Source organism: Neolamprologus brichardi, chromosome 3 (genome assembly GCF_056152115.1).
Source record: "Neolamprologus brichardi isolate AB-2024 chromosome 3, ASM5615211v1, whole genome shotgun sequence".
Lineage (NCBI taxonomy): Eukaryota > Metazoa > Chordata > Actinopteri > Cichliformes > Cichlidae > Neolamprologus > Neolamprologus brichardi.
In genome coordinates this window covers 37,086,358-37,097,579 of record NC_142106.1, presented here as the reverse complement: position 1 = coordinate 37,097,579, position 11,222 = coordinate 37,086,358, and the positions used below count along the sequence as shown (strand labels likewise).

The 11,222-nt window shown below is 41.5% G+C and overlaps 1 protein-coding gene across 4 annotated transcripts in view; it reads right to left on the bottom strand.

Annotated features, from left to right (window-relative positions):
- Positions 1 to 588: 588 nt before the first annotated feature.
- Positions 589 to 11,222, bottom strand: part of LOC102793837 (RNA-binding protein with multiple splicing-like) — a 39,362-nt gene continuing 28,728 nt past the window's right edge. For 2 of the 4 annotated variants that reach the window (XR_015718435.1, XR_015718436.1), the window contains exons 7-8: positions 3,442 to 3,561; positions 589 to 2,948 (exon numbers count right to left, since the gene is read on the bottom strand). The gene's annotated coding sequence lies outside the window, so the exon portion shown is untranslated. Of the gene's footprint in view, positions 2,949 to 3,440; positions 3,562 to 11,222 lie in introns of those variants that run through there. The other 2 variants (XM_087837300.1, XM_087837310.1) reach the window with 1 other exon arrangement.

The following is an 11,222-nucleotide window of genomic DNA, read 5'->3' as shown; positions in this document are numbered from 1 at the left end:
TTCGGTCTTTTATCAGGCTAGCGGTGAAATGGTTTGAGGGGCATTTCCCCTTAGTAACATCGGAGCATCATTGAAACACTACAGCCAGCCTGAGTATTGTTGTTGACCAGGTCTGCCCCTTTACCACAGCAAACCCATCAGAAGATGGGTTTGCTGTGGTTATCCAGCAGGATGGGTCTGATGGGTCATCCAGCAGGATGACGCACTATGTCACAAAACTCGAATCATCGCAAACTGGTTTCTTGAACATGACACTCAAATGTCCTCCACAGTCACCAGATCTCAATCCAACAGAGCACCTTTGTGATGTGGAGGAACAAGAGATTCTCATCATGGATGTGCAGCAACTGTGCGATGCTTTCATCCCCTTGGATGAATAAGGACAAAAATCTCTGATGAATGTTTCCAGCACACTGATCGATCTGTGCCACCCCCATCTGTCCAACCCAGTACTAGCAAAGTGTACCTAATGAAGTGCCTTGTGATTCTAGGTCATTTCTAAGTATATATATGAAAGTTTTATCAGTGTCTTCGCATTTCAGAAAACTTGCACACTCTGAACAAATAAGGTAATCATGACAGCACAGATAATGTCAATCTTTAATGGCAGATGGCCTGAAATGTCTTCATTTAACATTTTCATAAAAACGTCTCATTTTGATCATCTCCTTTTTTTTGTTTCAAACAAACAAACCTCTGCAATTCACTGAAATACAGTTTCTCCTTACAGCGGCTAAAGTACATAAATATCAACAGTACTGTATGCATTAGGAAAAAGGAAAAAGAACACGCACACACACATGCCGTGAACATGCACTGAACACACAGCTACACACGCGGTATACTAAAACAAGTAGAGAAATGATTTGTCACTGACAAAAGGAGGGGGAGGAGTCGTCTTATTCGTTTTTTCAGGAACTTTTGTACCGTACCGCTGGCGAAACACAAAAGACCCATTCGTTCGAGGAGTACATCTTCTTCTTCTCTGGATTTCACAGTGAATTATGCAGGTAAAACAGTATTCACATGTTACATACAGTATGCTCCAATCAGACCGATACAAACGAAGAAAAAAGCTCTAGTAATTCTTACCAAATGAAAATACAATTAAACTTACAATAATACTTACAATGAATTATATGATGGGCATTTTCTATGAACCTTAAAAAGACAACACCCATTAAAAAACACACATAACATTCACGCACGTTGTATAAATACTTGTTCTAATAAATCTGAGTGCCACACTCGGCTTAAAAATGTCTGTAAAAGCAAAAATAAAAACAAAAACAAAAAAAACCCTTCAGCTGATTTAATAGATATGATGCATATTATCATTAATTACAAACACTTGGCTACTGTATGATTCAACCAGTCCGATATAAGTGTACACAGAGGGGCTAAACATCACAGGGGACACTTGTCTCCTTACGGCGTTTGATGTCACATCAGCGTGAAATGCGACTTGGCCTTCGGAGACTGGTTTCGTATTAGCGAATGAATTTTGGCGTCACGGTGTCACAGAAATATGATCACTCGATGATATGTCATACAGCAAAGACGTTATTGCAAGATTACAAAAGATTGTTTTATCTTTTCCTTTTTTTTATACATCTCACTCCAATCATTATTATGTAAATTCAAACTTTACAAAAGCAGGTTGAATCACAGCGGCTCCCTAAAAATAGACAAAAGACACAAATCGCTTAAAGTGAATATCCTTTCAGATGCAGAGTGGCTCTTTGGAGTGACACCAAAAGGGACATGCTGCAAAAATAATGTCATACTTCATAAGAAATCAGACTGAGGACTACAAAAGTAGTCAAAAATGGAATAACCACTAGCCTAGATAGCTCTCCAGTGTAAAAAAAGCAAAAAGAAAAAAAAGCTTTGGTCTTGTTTCTCTATACTGTGCTGTTGTCCTCCTGCTACACAGCGAAGGAGCGATTTCCTAATTATAGCAGAGCTCAGTTTGCCGCGTATTGCCATCACGCTATACGTGACATTGGGGTCACGCTACCTTCCACCGGCGATGGCTTTTTCCTGTCAGTGCCTCTTTTCACACATCTGATTACCTCAAACAGCCAAACTACGAGCCGGATCAGGTGCGTTTTGTCACTCAACGTTAAAATCGCTTCAGACAAAAGACTTCTGTGTTTCGTTTCGTCGGGTAAAGATGCCACAGAGGGACAAAAAAAAAAAAACGACACATATGAGCGAATCAAAATTCCTTTTGGAGCAGAGACAAGAGCAAAGTGGCAGGACTGCTTTGGTATAGCAGGTCGACTTGTTTTAAAATGGCACCGAACAGAAAGGGAACAAAAAACAGAAAAGGTATAAAACGTCCTCACGAGATTTAGCACAACATAAATCAACCCAAACAAAACCATTTCAAACATTGTCTTGATTACAAAAATACCTTTTTGTATTTCTTTAAAATATCTAAAAATGTACAGCATTGTTTTTTCGTTGTTTTCTCTCTCACGCTCTATTTTTTTTTGTTTTTTTTGCAAAGTCATGCGTCAACATGTAATTTCATAATCATAATAACATTAATATGAATGATATACAGAATAGTAATAATTATAGTCATATAATAACATTACTCAGTAGCACTTTAGCCACACTTCCGGGCGTCTGCAAAGTGGCTGCATAAAACAACGTTTGCACTCCTTTAAGGTGGCCGGCTTTAAACCCGCACGGAGAGGATGCAGAGACCAGCTAGGCGGGCGATGCAGTCAGTCGGTAAACAAAGAGCGCGGACGCCTTTGTTGTGCATGCCTGGTACCTTTCACGGAGGTGTCAGAGGAGGTGTAGCCAAGCGCTGCCTGTAAATTTACGTAACAGTATAAAAAAGATTTGGAGGGACTTTCGGGGAGGGGGGGGGACTCGATGTGTGATGGAGGCTGGGGTCTAGTATGTCCTGAGGCCCATGAGGCTGCTGCTGCCTGAAAGAGAAAGACAGAACGACAGCGGGGTGAGGCTGAAGTTCGCAATGCTAATGGGAACACCGGGGATTACGTGGAAACACTAACAGCCGTAAAAGTCAGACCGATTTTTTTTAAATCCCCACCCGATCCAATGCCAAGACCACACCCACATTCAATGCACGCACGCTCTATCTCGAGCTTAAATTCTGGTGTATTTGTTCAAAACATTTCGCAAATCTCAAACATGCACAGATGAAAGTCGACACGGTGTCAGTACAGTTTGGCGCTGCTTCCTTCATTCAAGTGGATGTTTTTGACTGATGCTGTCTCTCAAATTTGTATTTTTTATTTTTTAAAAAGGACTTTCACACCTTTTCCTGCAAATCTACACTTTCAAAATCCCCCCTCTCCCCTGCAGGGGCCCGCTACACGGGCGACGAGGTGCGATCTACACCTTTTGTCCTCGCCTGTTGGGATCAACGGCTGTGACGTTCCGAGACGTAGAACTCACCGACGGTGCGCTGCTCCAGCAGCTGGAGTTAGGTCGGTCCTCCTGGTTTCTAATAGGACACGAGAGGCAATCGGCAACGCCCGTCACAGCCGGCCACGGCCACCATCACACATCAGGAACCTGAGCACACAAAAGGAGACAGTTGGAATAAATCCTTCTGATGATGTTTCAGAGGAGTGAATTTTGGTTTTATTTCAACAAAAATGTATGATTTTTAAATGTTCTCAAGCTCTTTGACTACTGGTATGACAAAGTTCAGCTGCATTGAACACACTGGCTAAGTATATGTTTGAAGGGCAACGCAGCAGCTTATTAGTGTCAGTTTTACAAAGTTACGCGTTACTGGTGTTACATTATATGTGACTGTCGCACTGGTGTTCCTGAATTTAATGATTAAAGTTGTTAATCGCATGATTTTGTTACTTTCACTACACAAATTCTCTATTTAATAATACAATAATAATAATAATACATTTTATTTAAAAATAGCGCCTTTCAAAGCACCCAAGGACACTGTACAACAGATAAAAACACAAAAACTGAAAATATACACAATAATAAAAATAGATAAAAGTTAAGAGTATACAGTGGTTTAAACATAAGCAATTTTAAACAGATGAGTTTTGAGGGTGGACTTAAAAAGAGGGAATGAAGTAATGTTTCTGAGGTCAGGGGGTAAGGAATTCCAAAGTCGAGGGGCAGAGCAACTAAAAGCCCTGCCCCCCCATTGTAATCAGACGAGCGGAAGGAACGGAGAGAGAAAGAGAAGATGAAGAAAATATTTATTTGCAAAAGAGAGAAAAAAGATAAACACAACTGTCTAACCTCATGGAGCGAAGACAAAAATGGCAGAGAGGTCAACAACTTTCAAATGGTGGTGATTACATGGTGGACATTACTTAGAATTTGTTGCACAAAGGGGAAATCATTTCTGACAGTAAAGGGACCCATGCCCAGGAACAAGATCCATTCTTTCCCATTGCCTGTAAAGGCAACACAATATTACAGAGCAGATATCAAAAGACCCCTGGATCCAGAGCGATAATTAAGCTGATTGTACAGTGTGGTGCAAAAGTCTTGAGCCTCCCATAATTTCTCTATATTTTACGTCTGAGGAACCAGACTTTCTAGTCATTTTTAAAGTGGTCTTGTGCAATAGTTCTCCGAGCTTTCTGAAAGTATTTCAAAGTTTTTATTTGAACACTGGCTGCTGGTTTCACTCATTTAGTCCAGTTCTTGACCATTTCGTTTATTTGCATATCCATGTAACACTGACCTATCAAACATAGAAAAGGCACAAAAATCAAGGGATGAACTAGAGTTTTGTCTACATAACTTGTTCTCGTTTATTTAAATAAATCTACAAAAATGTCAAAGATAATAATTTTGAAGGGTATAAAATAGTTATTTCTTCATTTTTCAGCATCTCAAACACACTTTTACAGAAACATACCTAGATGGAAAAACACACAATGACGCACTATCAGTCAAGGACTGGCCTCCTCAGAGCCCGGATCTCAACATTATCAAAGCAGTGTGGGATCATCGTGATAGGAAACAGAACAAAAGGTAGCCGACGTCTAAAGAAGAGCTTTGAATGTTCTTCAAGAAGCCTGGAGAACTATTCCTGAAGACTACTTAAAGAAAATTTGAAAAAGCTTTTCTAAGATAGTTCAGACTGTGTTGAAGAATAAAGGTGGTCATACCAATTATTGAATTTCAAGCTTGTCACTGTTTTTTCCTTACATACTCTATTTCCATGTATTTTTGCACGTATTTGCGCAAATTTCTGTGCCTGTTTTCAATTATCCTGGCCAAATATAAAGAAGTGAGGGGTGACTCAAGACTTATATATGTATATCAATCTGAAAGACTGATTTTAAACAAATACAGAGATATGCGCTGGTTCAGACATAGTAAAGGAAATCTTGCCTATGTTATACTTCTATAGTGACTTCTGTGTAACATCCTTTCTGGCTGGTTTTCCTGTGTTGACGCTAAAATAACAACACCAAAAAAAAAACCCCACTATCATATGTCTGCTCTACACATTAAGACAGGGAATTATGCCGGTATGTGTGCACATGAAAGGTTTAATGCTGTGTCATAACCTGGCACTTATGTGGAAATGTATCCTAGGCAATGTTGTGGAGTAACACAACAGTGATATAAGCAGCAGTGTAACTAATTTCTTTGTTACAGAGGAGAAATCAATAGCAGCTGAAAAAAAGTAGCGTATCTTGTTTCTTTAAAATCAGTAGCTCAAAAGAGACGAAACCAAGCAGCAGAAGACATCTTAAGTCAAGACTCGAGCCACACACAGTAATATCAGTCCATTCAGAAGTCTTTCAAGCTCAAAGTTTAGCATTGTCACAGGATGTCTGCCTGACAGCCAGATCTTCCACAAACCCCCAACCTCCACACTTCAAAGAGAAAGGTCAACGATGCAAGCTCCCACACCAGATGGATCACCAAAAATAGGAATTTGAGTTTGGGGGGACTCGGTGGAACAATAAACAATTACTAATCCAAATATGACCTTAAGAGAAAGAAGGAGCTGGATAGACTGTTGCAGGGAAAGAAGAGAGGTGGCTCAGGAAGTGTTCCCTGTTCAGAGAACAGTGCGTTTTTGAAGGGGGATGGCTGGCCTAGCTAATGCCCCATTGCGTGTTCAATCAGGGATGAGGCAATCGATGCGTTATACAGCCGCTTGGCTAAACTGATGCGACGCATACTTCCAGAGCACCCTATTTGTTCTGGCTGAGACACCAAGGTTAAAGATTGGGTTGATCATTGAACATGTCTGTGCGGATTAGGGAAAGGTTTAGTGATTTGTCGGCTTAATGTGTTACATCCAATAACTCGGCCCGGGCGAATGATGTGAGATAAGTAAACAAGCAGTTCTGAGTGTGGGAGGTGACTTGGTTTCTCGTGAATGTGTGGGTTGTTTCCTTGTTTTTCCCAAAATTTTCAACCAGGTTTCGTGTAGCAAATGTTCCTCCCGGTGTTATCACTGATCACTGACACGGTGCTGCAAATGAAGAAGAGAGGACTTTTTGTTCTTTCCTTTTTATGTCTGTAAAATTTCTTCTTTCAACATGTCTTTGTAACCTTTGGGTTTCAGATGAAAAAAACCTCCCAAAAATGTCCCTGGGGTTTCTTATCTGCCTTTAAAGGGGTCAAAAAGCGGAAAATAAATCTACAGTTTACAAAATGAACTCAGGCTTGATGTCAGTTTTTGTGAAAAAATGATGAAAAAGCAACAGCAACAACAAAAAACTGTAAAATATATCTAATATGGAGCTAAAACTTCAAACACACCCATGTGGTCCTTTAAGATCTCTACCTGCGCAGCGTGGCCATGAAAAAGATCGCCGTCTGAAACCCCTTTAATCCGGGGAAAAGCCTTTAGGCCCTGGCTGTGTTTCTCACATACCAGCAATAACTGCTGGAGCTGGGTGGTGATGAATGCAGCTGCTGACATGTATCCAGCTCCTACAAGCTGGTGCCACAGTGCAGCTACACTGTACTATACACTGTGTGTGTTTGTGTGTGTGCGTGTGTGCATCTGTCAGCAGGGGGTGGAAGAATAAAGTCCCACTTCCTTATTAGAAAGGGCCCCAGCTGGCCCTCAGCTCTCCTCCAGTGGGAGTTAGTGCAACATTGTGCAGGAACCATCGGTTTTGTCAGGCTATTGGCCAAAAAAGCTCCTGAAGGCAGGCAGCCAGGCTGCATACACACGCACATTTGTCTCTTTCAGGGTCACACACAGGCATGCATGATAGGGGTTTTACACCCCCCTACACTCCCTCACCATGTCTTGTCAGATGGAAAATCCGGATTACCTTTCCCTCCAGTTCACTGGGCATTAATGTCCACTATTAGGTTGTCTTTGGAACCTAAGACCAGAGCACGAATGTCAAATATAGTTCAGGTTCACAAACAGCCAGACGACTGACCAGACAAAGCCTCCTGGGGGAATCACAAGAACAAAAACTTAAAGCGTCTAATAAAAAGCAGTAGCTGCTTAAACTTGCATGAGGTGCTGTGAATAAAGTTGTTGTTTTTTTAAACAGCACTTTCCAAGAGAGGCAGGAAGCCAGGTGATTGGGACAACTCATTACCAGTCACGGCTGAATGCTACCTCACTTCCAGCTGTTCAGACATCCACATTCAGGCCTGCAGTTACGCTTCCTAAGTCGCATACTCAGACAGTGAGTGGTCTCCGTTTGTCGACAAGTAGCGACCGACCACAGGCCTCTCTGAACCGCAGAGCTGCGGGCTTTTGTGAGCGTGCATCGCTCAAGTTTACCCAGTTAGCTTTAGCAACAAATTCACAAATCATGTCCTTTCTGCTGTTTTTTTTTAAAGACAATATCAGACAGATTGCACAACAGTGGTGCAACACAGGCGCCTTCTTTCCCTAACCTCTGTTCAAGTTTGTTCTTGTAGTCATGCAGCTAAAAATATTTCACAAGTATTCTGCCCAGCAGATTACATTGCACAAATCAGTTATACCCTCATCACAGCCAGCTTTGAGACATCGAGTACAAGTCGACTGCATTTATTTGAAATGCGACGAAGGCCTAAAGACACAAGGACTTGTATGGATTAATTTGTTTGCTAAGATGCAAAATGTCAGGGGCAGCCTTCAGTAGTAAGGTTAACTCAACAAGGCAGATGGAGCAACATAAGTGTCATTCAGTTTTACTATGGCAACATGGTTACTGGGGAGATGTGTTTTAGAGCATCAGTAATATCCCTGCAGCTCTACTTTGAACACAAGTAGCCCATGTGTAACATAAGCTACTCCTAATAGATTTATTTATGAGACTGCTTTTGTCCACTGTAAAATCATCTCTTCTATCATTTTAATTAATACTGTAGCTTGCATTATGCTGCAATACACCTGTATATAATATATATTCTTGCTTCCCCACCTATCACATGGTTTAGGATTGTGTTTAGGACAGCTTGTCTTTCTAGAAACCAGATTGAGGATCGAGGGAAAGAAACCTTTAGAGGTCCCACGTAAAAATTTGTGTTTAGTGATTCTAGGAGGATGTTAAAGTGTTTATTTAGAAGCATTCAGGCAATATTGTAAGCAATATAATTGGAGTGAAAGAAACAACAACAAATCCCCTTAAAGCCGAGGCAAGTAATTCAAAAAAGTATCGGCGTGAATAGATGCGAGTAAACGTGAGCTGTCTTCTGTAAAGTTGATGAACCGAAGCTTTTCTTTTGTTTGCATACCGTCGTGTGTGCTTGTCTGTCTGAAGCTTTATGTTTGAACATGTAGTAATGCTGCACACTGCATAATTTGTGTGCTCCTGCACCAGTCACCTGTAATTATAACAATATTCTGACTGGATGTCTCGGCTGCACTTTGCCCTCCACCGTGAACCGGATGTGGGGTCGTTGTTGTTTCACTCAGGGCCTAATATCCACTGGGGCAGCCTGACCAGCCAAACGACTTCCTTCTGGTTTGATAGAGAAGTAATTATTTCCTCCAAGCCCCTCCCTCCTTCCTCTTTTGTACAACCCACCCACCCCCCACCCACCGCAGGCAGAGAAGGAGTCATAGAAACATCCAAATTACTCAAATGGCTCGTTTTCCTCACACAGCATGTTTACATGTCAAGAAACGGACATGTAAGCTCTGATGTAGGCTTCGAAGGAGGTGATGGAGGAGTAGCACCAATCAACAGCTTGATGAATGTTAGGCTCCACACTAGCACCTCCACCACCACCCACCCACTCCCTGCTGACTCCCTGTGGGGTTGGGGCAACATGTTTCTTCCTGTCCTGAGACTGAAGGGAGGGTACTGGTGACAGTGTGACTGGCGCCACACACACACGCACACACACACACACAGAGTCAGAGCCAACAGAGATACACAGACTAGCAGGGGATTTGTTTTGCTTTGTGGTTTTGTTTTTCTGCAAGCACAACAGCGTTCAGTTTGTCTGAACCCCCGAGCAAAGCGCACGTGCTGCATTGCTCATGCGTGGTTATAGCTGACTCATATACTTATCAAAGCACTTATTAGAAGCCAACGGCCCTGTGTACCGTCTGCCGCTCCACTAAAATTAAGTCATCTGTAATTTATTTGAAATAAAGATCCCACGCTAAACAGTTTCTAATAAAGATTCATAAAAACGGCCCTTCCAGCAGTACCCAGGTACCTCAGTGGTTCTGGGTGAATATTTCCCATTTACGACCTTTTGGATCACGTCCTCCGTCTCCCTCGGCCCCATCTTTTTTATGCTTCTCCACTGTGCACTTTGTCAGAATGCAGAAATGCCAAAAACAGGGTTTTAAATTAAAAAATGTATTTCATCCTGCCAGGGTTTGACAAAATGACAAACAGCACCTAATATCTGTGCTATATAACTAACAACATTACACAACAATATTCTGTGTTTATTATAGCAATGCAAGAGCGGGTGCATAATAATAAACTTTCCCTCACACACAAGTATAATAAATATCAGCCGTCTTTCCGCTAGGCAGGTCTAATTTCCTCTGATCCTCCATAGAAAAACGACTGAGGACATGTAATCATATCTTAGAACTATTTCACTGCAGAAACCTGATGCTTGTCCTGAACTTAACATTAACTAAGGATGAAACACAAACAAAATTCATTCCAACTGTGTGGCTGCTTCAAAGACAGAGACCAGTTCTATTCAACTCAATTCAGTGTTATTTATATAGTGCCAAATCACAACAGTTGCCTCAGGGTGCTTTATATTTTAAGGTAAAGATGCTACTGATGCAGAGAAAACAGAAAACTCCAACAATCATATGACCACCTATGAACAAGCGTTTTGGCAACAGTGGGAAGGATAAACTCCTTTTTAACAGGAAGAAGCCCCCAGCAGAACCTGGCTCAGGGAGGTGCAGCCATCTGCAGTGACCAGTCGGGGATGAGGGGAGGAAAACAGGACAAAGACATGCTGTGGAAGAGAGCCAACAATTAATAATAACTATTGATTAAATGCCGAGTGCTGTATAAACACATAGAGTGAAAAAAAGTGAGCGATGAAACACTCAGTGCATCATGGGAAACCCCCAGCAGCTTGTTGCATCATAACTAGGGATTCAGTTCTAGCCCTAATGATAAAAGAGACTATTTACCCCAAATTATTTTCAATTTAAAATGCTTTAAAAGGGCTTAAATGACCGTTAATACTTTTTAATTTTAAAAGTAGAGATGTCTGCCTCCAGAATCCATGCTGGGAGCTGGTTCCACAGGAGCCTGACAGCTGTTGGCTCTGTCTCCCATTGTACTCTAAATACTCTAGGATAGCTTGTCCTGTTTCCCTCCCCTCACCCCAAACTGGTCGCTGCAGATGGCCGCCCCTCCCTGAGCCTGGTTCTGCTCAATATTTCTTCCTGCTAAAAGAGAGTTTTTCATCTCCACTGTCACCAAAGCGCTTCTTCATAGGGGTTGTCTGATTGTTGGGATTTCCTTTATATTATTGTAGGGGCTTTACTTTAAAGTTTTAAAGGATTCATCTGTCAATGCATTTTAAGGTTTTCAGAGCTTTATTCCCTCTGTGAATGGACAACTTTGAAATAGCTTAGAAAAAATAGCTTAGCAGCTTTGGTCGAGACAATTTGAGCACTTGACTTTACTTTTCAAATTAACGGTTTAAATCTTGTAAATTTTCTTCTGAACTTTGGCTGGAGTAGAGCTGATGTAAAAAGCAGCACAGAACAGAAAGAGCCAGGTTAAATGGCTCAAAACTGTAGTGCGAGTAGTGAAAGAACTGAG